Genomic DNA, 17,107 nt, shown 5'->3' with positions numbered 1-17,107 from the left:
CTAAAAACCAAATGAACCGCCAGGTAACTGAACTATCATTACCAATAAGTCACTAGTGACTTGGGGCAACTATAGACAAGATCTATCGGCAAAAATAAGCAAAAACGCCGATCATAACATGAAGGGTCATTACATGAAGTGAAATTTCTTATCATGGCCCTCATATCCGACACCATCTCCAGAGCATACTGAGACAACTATTGAAATTTCAAGGCATACTTCTTGACTGGCATCTTTCCCTGTTTTAGATTAACAAATTCCTCTACTTTTGCTTCCCTCAACTCCCAAGGAAAGAAGTGATCCATAAATACATTAGAAAAATTCTCCCACAAAAATGACTCCTTAATATCACCCCTTTCCCTATACAATTCCTCATACCATTGGTATGCTACATCCTTCAGTTGGTAGGCAGCAAAATCCACCTCTTCCACATTTGTGGTATGCATTACCCTGAAGATCATTTCCATTTAATCCAGATAACCCTAAGGATCCTCCTCCACCTTAACACTAATGAAAGTTGGATGACTCAAACTCGTGAACTGGCTAACCTTTATGGCCTCAAAAGATGGAATACCAGATGTACCACGCTCGTCCTGAGAAGCTACCTACTGAGCAATCAAATAAATTGACAAATGAAACTTAGAATTTGCCTCGTTTTCCAGAAAAGACTAAGGAGGACTAGAGGGGACTGGTAGAACTCCAGAAAAGTGAGGGAATGGGCCCCTAGATTGAGTATAGATCCCCTAAGTAGAGCGTGTCCCATCAACATCATCCCCAGTTGGGATAAAAGTGCTTCCATGTATATCAAATCATCGAGGCATGATCTGAAAAGCTAACAAATAGGAATTAAAGAAGATTTCAAGACTTAGACACCAAGCTTGAAAATAGAACACAAAGAAGTGAAACATTCATAAATACCTCGTAGCCTCTCCCTTATGAGTGTGGTGTACTGCACACCCTTAAAATAGACTCTACTCGACACGACTTTATAGACTCCCAATTGACTATGAACATAAGGCTCTGATACCAACTTGACACGACTCGACCCGTGGCCTTGTCTTAATGGGCATCCAAAGTCCAACCATGGATCAGGGACTACACCCAATACCCAACTCAACCTTCAAGCACATACCCTGAGTCAGATAAATTTTTAACATGTAACAAGATAGAGAATTTAAAACTCAAAGACTTTGGTTAGGCTCGTGACTCTGACCAACCCAAAAAAGTCTAGTCATCCGATGCCAAACCAACAACCATAACCAATCCAAAATAATAACCAAGTCTAATTCACATAACATAATAGGATGGAACAATCATAAATACAGTCACATGGTATAATCCATAATACCAAACTGATGCCAAGGCTAACACCAATACTGATACTGCCCATACCAACCTGTAGTAGTTCCACAAAGCTTCTAACCGAAAGTAAAACAATATCCGGTAGGGACATGCCCCCAGCCATAGCCAATACCATAGTCTATAAAATGACCAAAGTATGTAAATGCATCCATGACATGAAATAGAGCCTTCTAGAATATGAAATCTCACCACTTCAATCCAAAAACCAATCCCGAATTCGACTACTGAGTAGGAGGAATAAAATGGCTAGTTCTTGCATCGCGTAAGGATACAACACCCGAAGATGGGTTAGCAGGTGAATGCCAGCATGCACTCAGAATAAGGATAAAATAATGGTAACCCTTAAAAACAAGTAAAAAAACATATGCATTTACAACCATTCATATATATATATATATATATATATCCATGTCGGGAAAAGTAACCGGGTTTAGCATGCCTTTAAAACCATTAACCAGGGTATATGTAGCTTAAATAACCTAGAACCAACCACAGGTTATATGGGTCTAGTATGTAGTCGCATGAATCGAAGATACCATAGAAGTAGGGGAATCCCATATACCCTTATCTCTCCATAATACATATATACAAGTGTAACTTAGGGATTCCTGTGTACCCCATAAGTGTTATATATGGTCGTCATGACCAATCTTTATGTTGGAAAACATGAGTTTGTAGTGTCTGTCCATTGGACTTACACTTTCACGGTTAGCTATCACACCCCACCATTTTTGCCCAATTAAAACCATTAGCACACAACCAAACCACCATTCTATTTATTATTAACCAAATCTATAAGTAGTGGATCGTCATACCGACTACAGCTTACAAGAAATTTCCTTAACCAACCATTTAAAGAAGCAAAGAAATTCTCATGTACCCATAGATTATATTATTATAAGTTTACTTGAGGGATTCTATTATACCTCACAAGTAGTTCATCATCATGTTTGCTTGGGGGATTCCTTTGTATCCCATAAAGCTTTCAGTTAAGCCAAACCATAACCACCAAGACCTTACTATTTAACCATTTAAAACCATCCAAACCAAGTTAAGTTCTATTACCAAGTTATACCATGCAATAGTTTTATTAAAAGTTTAACTATGTAGCAAAAGCATTTTTATAGGCATGTTATCAAACATATTGGGGCCATATAGTTTCCAAATCAAAAACCAAGCACCAATTAACCATTACCATACAACCACATGTTCAAACCACCATTATGATATGAAAACCACAAGTTAAAAAATTGGTAAAACCATAACCAACCATTATAACTAAGATCCCTAAAGTATAATTCAAAACCCAAACCTTATCATAATTTATGCCAAGAGAACAATTCATAAAACATGCCTTTAATTTGTACTAACAATAAGGGAGGAGTAACATGACTTAGTGAAAATATGAAAAAAAAAAAAAAAAACCACCCTCTTAAGCCCCAAATTAATTGTATTGAAGAAATCCTAGCCTTCCTTGACCCAAAAGCCTTAAGAGAGATTGGAGAGAGTTTAGAGTGTTTGATTGATTGCAAAATAAATTAATGAAGCCCCAAAAAGGTGTTTTAAGTCATCGGGTCCCAAGGAGTTATAAGTGGAAATATCCAGAATACCCCAACTTAAATTGTAAATTTTCTAATAAGAAGGTACGATAAACCCCCTCTAATTGTACCCTACCATACGAGTAGTACCCACCACTCGTACCCTAGGCATCCCTTGGACCCCCAACATTATCTAACATATAACTACTAAGGTAAAATCGTACCCAAGCATATAACTAGTACCCTTAACCCATACCCATAATAAAATCATAAGGGGTTGAATACTGTCTAGTATACGAGTTGGACTATACGACTCATACCCTAACCTCCCAACTCTTGGTGAGCCACTCATACTTAGATCCAAGTTAAGTTACTAGGTTTCAGATAAAGTGAAGGAAAACCTAACCCAAAGACCAGTCACCAACCATACAACTTGTACCCACCTAGTCGTACCCATTCTAGAAACTCAACCACCCAATACTAGGCAATATAAGACTAGGTCACCTAACCCATACCCTAACATATAACTAGTACCTCTTTGTCATATGTAGTCCAGAAATTCTATCTTAGGCAATTTTCTAAGGGTCCAAAGCCGAGGTGTTTCATGTATGTTAACCAGTGTGGATTTGGTTGGTTTTTGTACAAGGTACGGATGGATCATACTAGTCGTATGTTAGGGTACTAGTGGTATGATGCCAATTGTATGTTGCCCTATGTTTAACCTAAAGGAGTCTATTATGCCCGGCGTACGGATTTAGGGTATTGGTCATGTGGTTAGGTACGGATTGGCCTCGATTTTTATATGTTGGACAGTATTGGGGTCTAAGGGGAGGCCTAAGTTACGAAATAAGGGTACCACTCATACCCTATGGTACATTTTGGGGAGGAGTCGTACCCTCTTATGGGAGTTTTATAAAGTTTAAGTTCGGGGTAATTTGGATATTTTCCCTCTTAACCTGTTAAGACCCCACGATATAAAGCACCTTTTTGGGGATTCATTAACCTATTTGCAATAAATCAAACTCTCTTAAACACTCCCAAATTCTCTCAAAAATCTTGGATTAAGGAAGGCAAGGGTTTCTTCAATAAAACTAATTTAGGGCTTATAAGGGTTATTTCTCTCCATCATCTTCGTAATCTAAGGCATGCTACTCCTCCCTCATTGTTAGTTCAAACTAAAGAAATGTTTTATGTATGGTTTTCATGGCATAATTGTGGTATGGTTTTGGGTTTTGAATATATGTTGGGGGTTTTGGTTATGGTTTGCATATGTTTTAATTATTATTTTCATGTTTTAATGGTGGTTTGAACATGTGGTTGCATGAAATAGTTAATTGGTACTTAGTTTTGGTTTTGAAAACTATATACCCTCAACATGTTTGATAAAATTCCTATGAGAATGTTTTTACTATATTTTTGAAATTTCGGTATAAAGTTGTAATGGAACCCTAACTGGTTTGAATAGTCTTTAATGGTTAAATGGTAAGGTCTTCCTGGTCATGGATTAATTGAATACATTTATTAGGTACATGGGAATCCCCTAAGCAAACTTAATAATGATCATCTTGTGGGGTATATGAATATCCCCCAAGCAACTTCAAAATATAATCTATGGGTACATGGGAATCCCTTCTTTAAATAGGATGGCTAAGGATATTGCTTGCAAGCTATAGTCGGTATGACGATACCCCTACTTATAGCCTTGGTTAATAATAAATGGAATGAGTGGTTTGCCTGTGTACTAATGGTTTTAATTGGGCAATAATAGTGGGGTGTGATAGCTAACCGTGAAGGTGTGAGTCCAATGGAAAGACTCTAGAAGCTCTTATTTGCCGACTGGAGGATTGGTCATGGCAATCATATATGACACTTATGGGGTACACGAGATTCCCTTAAGTTACACTTATATATATGTATCATGGAGAACGAAGGGTACATGAGAATCCCCTACTCCTATGGTATCCCTGGTTTGTGCGGCCACATACATCAGGGCCCGTTCAAGAGGTAACACTGGACCCATATAGCCCATGGGTGGTTCTAGGATGGTTAAGCTACAAATACCCAGGTTAATGGTTTTAAGGCATGCTAAACCAGATTCCCTTTCCCAATATGGATATATATATATATATATATATATATACATATGGTTGTGTATGCATATGGTTGTTTACTTGGTTTTCAAGGTTTGCATTATTTTATTCTTATCCTGAGTGCATGCTAGCATTCACCCACTAACCCGTCTTTAGGCATTGTATTCCAACACGATGCAAGAACTGACCATTCTACTCCTCCTACTTAGTGATCGGATTCGGGATCAGCTTGTGTTGGATTAAAGTAGTGAGCTTCCATATTCTGAAAGGCTCTATTTTATGTCATGGATGTCTTTACATACTTTGGTCATTTTATAGACTATATTTTTGGCTATAATCGAGGGCATGTCCCGACCGAATATTATTTTACTTTTGGTTAGAGGCTTTATGGGACTACTATGAGTTGGTATGAGTATCGGTATTGGTGTCAACCTTGGCATTGACATTAATATTGGTGCTGACACCGGTGGACTATATTTTATTTATGATTTTTCCATTTTGTTTTGGATTATATATATAAATACATTGGGTTATTGTCTTAGTTTGGTTGGTTATAGGACAGATTTACTTGGTTAGGTTGGTTTAGGAAGTAGACTTATCCCAAAGCTAGTATATCTATAGATATGTTATCTTGTTATACGTTCGAAATTTATCAAACTCAAGGTATGTGTTTGGAGGTTGGGTTGGGTATCGAGGGTGGTCCCCAGTCCTGGTTGAACTAGGGATGCCCATTACGATAGGCCCCAGTTCGGGCCATGTCAATTATATTTTTAGCTAAAATTATCACCTCTCACCTAAATTACATCTTCCATCAATTTAGCAATATCATAGTGAAAATAAATGTTTTATGCTAAAAATTATGCAGTAGGACATGAGCGACAATCCAATCAAAATAAGAAAAAAATAGTATAAAAAAGGGGGTTATTTTCTTGTGAACTAAAGAAGAAACTCTTACAGTGAAGTGGTGGAGCAACGTCAAGTTTGTGAGTGAAAAAATGGAGACAACAACCAAAGTTATAAAGGAGAGGTTCGTTGAGCTCAGAGGTTTTGGACCTTTCCACTCAGATATTTTTAAAATTTTGTCTATTTTTTTTTTTGTAGATGTAGGTTTTATTATTTTTTGCTTTTTGGGTAGGTTTTCGTTGGATTGGCCTCTTCTTGTTGGACCTTTTAGATTGCTTATAAATATAATGACTCAAAGGATTATTTTGTCTGGATGAATTAACATTGAAACATGCATGATTATGTATAAGTTGTATAACAAAGTAAAAGCGTGTATAAATATCTCTTATTTACTATTATGCATGTTTATACATTTTGTATACAATATGGATATAGAGTTTGTATAAAGTACTATAAATTTTATAAAGTGGTTTAATGTTGTCTATCACATAAAAATGGGGCTATGTAGGTATAACTAATTATGGGCAATTTAAATGTAAATATTGAAGGGATGGAGTTGTGTAAGGTTCGCTATGGATAGTTTGGGTGGGATAGATGCAGCTGATGAAATATTGGAGGGAGGTAATTATACATGACATCGAACAATTAGAATTTACTAAGGACGGAAAGGTGTGGATGATGCAATTTCGGGTGAAGGTTAGTACGTGGGTGTGTGTACTTGCTAGTAGGAAGGAGTGTTTTGTTTGTAATCGTGCCAACAGTCGTAGCACTATGCTTGTATCTTGTAGTTTCTTGTTTGTTGTGTTTTGGTGATATTTGTTGTTTCAGATCAATTATTTATAGTACTGCTCTGTGGATGTTTTGTTTCTGTTATTACCTATTGGTGTGTTATTTTATTTTTTTTATTAGATCATTTTATACTTCTTTTGCCCTGAACTGGAGGTCTATCGAAAATCGCCTCTCTATCTCATCAGAGGTAGTGTATGGACTGAGTACACTTCATCTTGTTCAAACCTTACTTTATGAAAATATAATAAGTATATGTTGTTATTGTAGGTAGGGGTGTACAGACCAAACCGTCAAGTCAAACCAAACCGAAAAACCAGACCAAATCGAGAAAAAAAACCGACTTATGGTTTGTTTTGGTTGGCTTGGCGTTTGAAAGAAAAAACCCGACCATTCTTGGTTTGGTTTGGTGTTAACAAAAAAAAAAGTCAAACCGAACCCAAATTAAACCGACATAATATATATATATAAATATATATATATATGTGTGTGCGTGTGTATATGTGTGTGCGTGTATATATATATATATATACTAGTTTAGTCGCACGTGCCTCGCACGTGTAACGTTTGATTATTTAAAATTAAATGATTTTATCTATTGCGGAGATTTTTAATAAAGTGTAAAAGTTCAAATTACTTTTCAAAAATCTTTCACACTTTAATGTAATAATGTAAACATAAACACATACACATATATGTTTTCCAATTCCAAGTGGTTAATGGTATCACTTTTACATTTGTGTACCTCTTTCCCTTGTTGCCACAGGATAAGAGAGACGAATCAATTTAAACCATATTTGTGATATGATTATTTATATATATATATATATAGTTATATTTAAAATCATTCCTTATTTTTAAAGTCAAGTCTTTACAAATTTATTGATTACATTCTATTACATACCGAAAACATTTAAAAATCCGGAACTTCTTAATTTTTTCTTATTCTAATAGTTTTATATTTATTTTTAGATTTTCAAATCTTCTTAAAATTAAATTTCGTTGATTTAGAATTATTAAAATAATAAAAAATGTTTCAGTTGTATGACTTCAAATAAGGAAAGGTTTACCATAAATATATTTAATTAATTTTCAATTCTTAAATTAGGAAAAGATATAGAAATTCTGATGTCTTCTAATAAGGAAATTTTTTACCATAAATACATTTAATTAATTTTCAACTCTTAAATATTAGGACTAAATAGTGAAAAAGACGATTTTGTTTAAATATTAAGAAGAAATAGTGAAAAAGATGATTTTTTTTAAAGCAAGGATTTCAGTGAAGGGCAAAAAGTTCAATTCACTTTCTAAGGATACAATTCACTTTCTAAGGATATTCACACTTTTAATATTATATATATATATATGCATTTATTTGCTTTGGTGATGATTGTGTTGACGTGGAATATTCAAGGCGAGGTGCCTTGATGTATGCTTTTCGCGGATGATATTGTTTTGATTGAGGAGTCACGACAAGGGCTTAACGATAAGCTGGAGGTTTGGAGACAAACCCTGGAGTCTAAAGGGTTTTGGTTGAGTAGGACCAAGATGAAGTACTTGGAGTGCAAGCTTAGTGATTCAAGGCTAGAGGAGGTGATAGTGAAGTTAGATTCCCAGGTGGTTTGCAAGAGGGATAGTTTTAAGTATCTCGGGTCTACGATTCAGGGGATGGAGAGATAGATGAAGATGTCTCTCACCGTATTGGGATAGGTTGGATGAAATTGAGGCTTGCTTCGAAAATTTTATGTGATAAGAAGGTGCCCCCAAGTTGAAAGGCAAATTTTATAGAATTACAGTTCGGTCTGCTATGTTGTATGGATTGGATATTGGCCGGTTAAGAATTCTTATATACAAAAGTTGAAGGTGGCGAAAATGAGGATGTTGCGCTGGATGTGTGGATTCTCAAGGGCTGACAGGGTTAGGAATAAAATTATTCAGGAAAAGGTAGGAGTAGTATCAGTGGAGGATAAAATGTTGGAAGTGAGGTTGAGGTGGTTTGATCATGTGATGAGGAGGGGTGTGGATACCCTAGTTCGTAGATGTGAGAGGCTGGCCTTGGAAGGTTTCAAGCGGGGTAAGGGTAGACCGAAGAAATGCTGGAGAGAAGTGATTAAGTGTGACTTGGAGTAGTTACAGTTGACTAAATACATGACCCTGGATAAAAAGTTATGGAGGAATAGCATTAGGATAAAGGGCTAAGGGTGTGAATGAGTCGCAGTCAGTATTTAGGTTGAACTTGGTGTCCTGTGTTTGGCAATGTACAATATATTTTTAGATGTCGTACATATGTTATTTTATCATGTTCTATGCTTTTGTTGCTCTTTCATACTGTCTTTTATCTTGAGCCGGGGGTCTATCGGAAACAACCTCTTGACCTCTTTAAAGGTAGTGGTATGGACTGCGTACACTCTACCCTCCCCGTACCCCACTATATGGGAATATACTAGGTTTGTTATTGTTGTTGTTGTTGTTGTAAATGTATGTATATAATTTAACTTTTATACATAAAATATTAATTATAATCTACTTTTTAAATACTTTTCAATTAGTTTTATTAATTTTTAATATTTAGAAAGTAGATGTATATATACATATATATTTATATTTGGGCCTTTAAGCTATAATATTTATCCATTAATTGCTAATAAAGTGATCCAAAATCCAATATAAACTTAAAACCTAAACTTTTCACTCTTCATCTTAATTTTTTAGTTTCAAAAGAGTTTTTCGCTCCTCAATTTTTCATAATTGTGCGTTTTCATTAGTGCATGATTAAAAACATACTTGATCTAAACTTGAATCACAATATAATTGTAAAAAATAAAGATTATAAAAGAAAATCGAAATACGGAAGTGAGATATATGTTAGAGTTATTAGAATTCACCTATAAATTATTAAATTAATTATGCGTAGACCATTTAAAAATAGAGAAGCTTTTAGAAAAATTAAAGAATCTTTAATTAGTAATTATTCAAAATACATAAGCCTAAATAAAACAAAAGAAAACCCACAAAGATTAGCCTACTTAATTACATTAATATCTAGTATTGAATCAAAATTAATAATCCATTTAAAATCTAGGAGAATGAAACACATACCACCTAATTATGATAAAATTAGATTTAGATATCCGCCAAGATATTATAAATATAATTTAAATGAATAAAGTACAACAATACAAAGAATTAAAACAAATTATTTCTGAAAAACGTAAAGAATTAAAAATAAGAATAAAAAGACTACATTATAATATATTTGCCGGAGTTAGTAAAAACTCAATAAATACACAAAAAGATGAAATATCAAAATTAGAATCACAAATAGATAGTTTAGAATATATATATCAACATGAACTATTCACAATAAAATGAACAAAGAAGAATTTATAATAGATGAAAAAATATATGAAAACCACGAAGGATCAAAAATAAAAATAGTATTTTCTAATCTAGGAAGAAGATATAAGAAAATAGGTGAACATTTATATCTAATGTTAGAAAAAGAAGAATTAAAATTAGAAGATAAATTAACAGCAATGGTAAGAATAGAAAAAGAAAATGAAGAGATAGATAGGAAAAAGGAAATAGAAAAAATAAAACAACAAACTACGGAAGAAATACGAAAAATAGAAGAAACTAAAAATAGTAGGATTACTGAATTAGAAAAAGAACTACAAATGTTAAAAGAGCTGTATGAACAAAGGCAAAAAGAAAAAGAAGAAAAAGATAGAGAACAAAAATTACTGAACGAGATAAATCAATTTAAGGAAAAGTTAGAAATAAAAAACGAAGAATTAGATATAAATAATATAGATGTTGAAGAGACAGATAATTATGATTCCGAAGATAGTGAAACATATACAGAAATATTAACAAATACAAAAAATTTAGAAATCAATGAAAAACAAAAGAAAATTAATGAGGAAAACTTAGAAAGTACCCACACAGAAATAAATACTCTTGATAAAAAAGAAGATGAAAATATAATACCTAAAACAACAAAAATAAGAAAACCTATCTATTATAAGAATAAGTTTAAAAAATATAATGAATATGACAAATGGAACCAAAACAAATAATTAATAAAAATTATAACTTTTTAGACCTAGACTGTGTAATAGATACAGAAAAAATAATACAATTATGGATAGGATATATGACAAAACAATTATTAGATAATAATATAAATATAACAGATGCACCGAAATACATAGAAAGAACACTAATAGGATCAGTAAAATTATGGTTTTCAAATTTAACTGAAAATAGCAAAAAAGTATTAAGAACTAATAAACCTATAGAATGAACATCATTAACAACAACTAAACTAACACCTATAGAACTATTAAAAAAATATGAAACAGCTATAAAAGATGAATTTGGTAGTACGACAACAATAGAAGAAGAACAAGATGAAGAAAAAGATACAAATAGAAATTTAATGTTAAAATTAGCAATATGTAATATGTGTTATATAGATGAATATACTTACGCATTTAAAGAATATTATTACAAAGGAACATATAGTATAGAAGAAAGTAAAGAGATAAGAAAATTATATTTTAATAAATTACCCGAGCCATTTAGTTCAAAAATAATAAAAAGTTGGGAAGAAGCAAAAATAGTAGATACGTTAGGAGCAAGAATAAAATTTTTACAACAATGGTATAGAAACTTATGTGAAAAATATAGAGAAGAATTAAAAATGGAAAAAACATTAATAAGAAATTTAGCATGTTGCAAAATAAAATGGCACCCCAATTTGGATGTGAAGAAAGATATTATAAGAAAAGAAAAAGACATAAGAAATATAAGAAATATAAAAAATCAAAATACAAATATAAGAAACCAAGAAAAATATATCATGTAAAAAATTATAAATATAAAAGACCATATAGAAAGAAGAAATCTATAAAAGAATGTACTTGTTATAATTGTGGAAAGTTAGGACATTTAGCTAGAGATTGTAAATTACCTAAAAATCCAAAAAAATAAACAAATATCAGAAATAAAAATAGATAATACAGAATATATGCAGATAGATTATATAAATTATGAATTAGAAAGTGAGGATAGTATATATGAAATTTCGAAAAACGAAACAGATAATGAAATAGATAGTGAAATAGATGAATCAAATGACTGAAGAAGATATAAAAATAATAACAAAGGAAGAATATTTAAATGATGAAGGAACGGAACAAAAAATAATATTTGACAGTAACATATTTGATGAAATAAAAGGAAAAAAATTAGATTTAAGTGTAGAGAAAATATTTAAAATACCAACAATAAAAAATATTTTTACTAGGAAAAAGGACGAATATTATGTAGTATGCAAAAAGAACATGTAATAGACTGCAGATATGCAAAAGGCAAAGCTAGTATACCACTAGTAACAAAAAGAATAATTAATAAAGAAATAAATGATATAAAAAGTAAAGGAGATCCAATAAAATATGTACACCTTAGAGGTACAGAGATATTAATAAAAGCATGTTTTAGAGAAGGAATAGATACACTAATAGAATTATATTTAGCAGATGATAGAATTATAAAACCTATAGAAAAAAGCATAATAACTGTCGTAAAAGGAAATCTAATATATCAAAAATTTAAATTTATAATAAGTGCAAATTATTCAGTAGCAATAATAGATAGAAATATAGATAAATCACTCGTATTATATTGAAAAATATCAGGAATAGAATTAACCCCAGGAAGTAAAATATTTACAGCAAGATGCAAAAATTTATATGTATTAACAATAAAACATAAAATAACAGGAAAAAATAAGATTAACAAAATACGAATAGAAAGTCCATTCGAACAAATTGTAAAAACAATAAATTATAATGATTATAGCTATAGAGACATAGATACAGAAGAAAATTTAGAAATAGTAAATGATAGAATAAGTACAACGAAAAGAATAGCTGATGAAAAACCAGAATCATCAAGCTCATCAAAAAGAACAAGTTATGAAACGAATTCAATAAGTAATTTAAACCAATATTGCATAACAGGAAAAATAAATGAAAAAGAATATCTAATACTTTTGAATACAGGACAAGAAGAAAATTATATAGCAAAATATCTAGTAAAAAATGAAGAAATAAAGACTGATAATGATATGTGCCCAGATCTACCAAGAAGTTTAATAAATAATAAAAATATAGCAGAAAAAGAAATAATAATAGGAGTTAGAAAAAAAAAAATTCGAAGTAAAGGAAGAAATGCAAAAAACAGATATAATATTAGGAATAAAATGGTTAGAACAAGTAAAACCATATAATATAGAACATACACAATTAACCTTAACATATAATAAAGAAAAGTTATTCTTAAAAAGAGCCTTAACATGAAATGAAGATATATATATTAATGAAGATAGTAGTAGAGGGATATTACAGTAGATATTATACGCCTATGATAGATACAGGAGCAGAAGCTAATTTATGTAGATATAATTGCTTACCAGAAAGTAAATGGAATAAATTAAAAACACCAAATAGTTAAAGGATTTAATAATGAAGGAAGCTTAATTACTTATAAAGCTAGGAATGTAAAAATACAAGTATGGGATAAGATATTAACAATAGAAGAAATTTATAATTATGAATTAACATCAAAAGATATACTTTTAGGAATGTCATTCTTAGATAAATTATACCCACACATAATAACCAAAACAGACTGGTGGTTTACAATACCATGTAAACAGAAAGTAAGAGCAAAAAGAGTTAATAATAAAATAAGAAAGAAAACTAATTGGATAAAAGGAAGTGAAAAAATTACACAAAAGTTAGAAAATATAAAAAATACTGAAGATACAATAGAACTAGTAGTATTTTCGATAAATAAAACAGAAATAACTATATTTTCAATAAATAAAATAGAAATAATTAAGAAAAAATTAGAACAATTATATAGTGAAGATCCATTAAAAGGATGGGAAAAACATAAAACTACTATAAAAATTGAATTAATAGATAAAAATAGCATAATAACCCAAAAACCATTAACATATAATATTGACGATTTAAAAGAATTTAAAATGCATATAGATGAATTATTAGAGAAACAATATATACAAAAAAGTAATAGTAAACATAATAGTCCAGCATTTATAGTAAATAAACATAGTGAACAAAAAAGGGGAAAAAGTAGGATGGTAATTGATTATAGAAATTTAAATGCAAAAACTATAACATATAATTATCGAATACCAAATAAGATATTAAAAATAAGACAAATACAAGGATATAATTATTTTAGCTAATTCGATTGTAAATCAGGATTTTACCACCTAAAGCTAGAAGAAGAATCTAAAGAATTAATCGCATTTCCGGTACCATAAGGATTTTATGAATGGAACGTATTACCATTTGGATATAAAAATGCACCAGGTAGATATCAACATTTTATGGATAATTATTTTAAACAATTATCTAATTGTATAGTATACATAGATGATATATTATTATATACAAAAATCAGAGAAGAACATTTAAAATTATTAGAACAGTTTACAGATATAATAGAAAAATCGGGAATAAGTCTAAGCGAAAAGAAAGCTGAAATTATGAAAAATCAGATAGAATTTTTAGGAATACAAATCGATAAAAGTGGAGTAAAAATGCAACAACATATAATACAAAAAATAATAAATTCAAAAGAAGAATTGGATACAAAAAAGAAATTACAATCATTTTTAGGATTAGTAAACCAAGTAAGAGAATATATTCCAAAATTAGCAGAAACTTTAAAACCACTACAGAAAAAATTTAAAAAGGATGTAGAATATAACTATAATGAAGAAGATAAAAAACAAGTTCAAAAAATAAAATTACTTTGTAAAAAATTACCAAAATTACAATTTCCAGATGAAAATAGAAAATTTATATATATAGTAGAAGCAGATGCTAGTGAATATAGTTACGGAGGAGTACTTAAATATCGATATGAAGCAGAAAAAATAGAACACCATTGTAGATACTACTCAGGTACGTTCAATGAGACAGAAATAAAATGGGAAATAAATAGGAAAGAATTATGTTCATTATATAAATGTTTGTTAGCATTTGAGCCATATATTGTATATAACAAATTTATTGTACGAACAGATAATACACAGGTACGCTGGTGGTTAACAAAGAAAATATAAAATTCAGTTACAACAAAAGAAATTCGGAGACTAGTCTTGAATATATTAAATTTCACATTTACAATTGAAGTGATCAGTACTAACAAAAATGTTATTGCAGATTATATATCAAGACAAAGCTACACAGACTGAAATAATAGAAGAAGATACTCTAGAAAAAATACTTAACACCCTAACTACGCTTTCAATGAAAGTGGACAGTATGGGTAATGAGATAAAAAAGCTAAAGACTAATGAAGATAAATTGAAGTCTATAGCTACAAATCAGCTAACTCAGCAGTGTGCAGAGCTATGTCGATCGAAAGACATTAAAGTTCCAGAGCTAGAAGGAGACGTTGGGACACTCCATAAAACTTATAACATTTATCAATCTACTTCTGCAGGTACAAGCAAAGGAGTTAATCGACCAAGATACCAGAATATGAATATGAATAAAATATTTGAAAAACCATTTACACCAAAAACACAAAAAGACCACTTGTTCATACCCCCACAAGTTAGCACATACCGAGATAGCCTAAACCAAGATAAAAAAGTTTACAACTACACCGCCCAAAAATACATAAAAAATATCTACAGAGTACAAACTTTTCTAAACCATAACCCCAGAGCTACAAACATCAAAACACCAAACACCAACTATATAACCCAAAAATTACAAGGATATAACAAACTAATTGCACTACCCAAAACTAACCCAAGCCTAGTAAAAACCTGTTTTGACTATGGACTATTAAACACCATATATACCCAAGACGGAGAAGAATTAACAGCTATGGAAGAATTATACAAGATATTCACCACTTACAAAAGGATAACGAAAGGAAATCTATTTTACATAAAGTGTTATACTGCACCGGCAGAGATATTATATGATGAAATAAAACCAGTTATACAAGTTATAAAGATAGGACTAACTAGAGATATGATCATACCAGAAGATATTACACAGCAATCGGAGATACCCAGAATTGAGATACCCGACTTTTACGCAAATAAACGACTTATTGGACTAGCTACGATTATCCAAGAACTAGCAAATAATTATACTAATGAAAACCCAATATGGAGCTATTATTCGAGAGATCATCAAATGATTTACTCTAATTCAAAAGAGCTACGACAAGCAGATATGGAAGATGTTAGACAATGGATAATGACATTACTTAACCCAGAAAAACAATCTACCGCAAGAGCAATTAAAAAAGAATTTATTTCAGATGGACTACTGACAAGATATTATAAAATAATCGGACACAAATATCCGGATAACCAATGTTCAAGGTGTAATGGAGAAGATAACATTATTCCAGAAGTACATCTAGAATAAAAAGAAGAAAAAATGCCAGCTGGAAAAATAAGAAGCAATAATAGAGATACAACAGATACGACAAACGAAGACAAGATATTAAATTATTGTATAGATTGTTTTTAGTCTTTACGTAAAAGAATTGTAATTATTGTTCCTATATGTAGACTTTTTAACTTACTAGACTTAGAATTTTCAAAATGCTAAAGGTTTAGGTAGTAGCCTTTTTGACCTTTTTAGTAGTTGTTTTGCATTTTAAAAAAACGTGTGAAGATTGTAAAGTTTTTCATTCTATAAATGAAGGCAACTGAAGGCATTGCAAGGCAAGCCTTCATGCATTGAAGCAAATACTCTCTCCATTCCACAACAAATATTTTACTCAGTTAATTAAACAGACATATTTCAATGGAAAAAACTATGGAGGAACAAACTTCAGAAATATCAAAACTACCCGAACAAGTATATTTATTTATGATTATGAATAACTAAATTCATAATTCCCAACAATCATGATATGATAAAATAAATTCATATTAGTTACTTTATAGTAGAATTATTCGAAGAATGATATGTTAAGAAGTTTATTAACAAAGTGGAAACGGAGAAAGATCCCTAAGAACTATGCCATCCTAAAGGTGAAACCAATGAGGCAAGAAGCCGTGGCGGGGAGTAACCAGAGTAGAGGCGCTGTTTAAGGGAAAAAGTATTCGGATTACCTTGTTAATAGTGACCGAAGAACATATAATTTAAGAATAATCTAGTATATAGTAATCTAAGATGACCATATTTTGTTATGTACATGGTTGAAGGAAATATTTTGAAAAGAGCAATTTTATGAAAATGAATAATTATTTATCTGATGTGATGGTAGATAAATTTAAAATACTTATTTTGTATGCACTTAGAAATATAAAAGTAGTAGATATAAGAAAAATCATATTAGAAAAAGCTT

This window comes from Capsicum annuum, chromosome 11 (genome assembly GCF_002878395.1).
Source record: "Capsicum annuum cultivar UCD-10X-F1 chromosome 11, UCD10Xv1.1, whole genome shotgun sequence".
NCBI lineage: Eukaryota > Viridiplantae > Streptophyta > Magnoliopsida > Solanales > Solanaceae > Capsicum > Capsicum annuum.
This window is presented reverse-complemented; position numbering follows the sequence as displayed.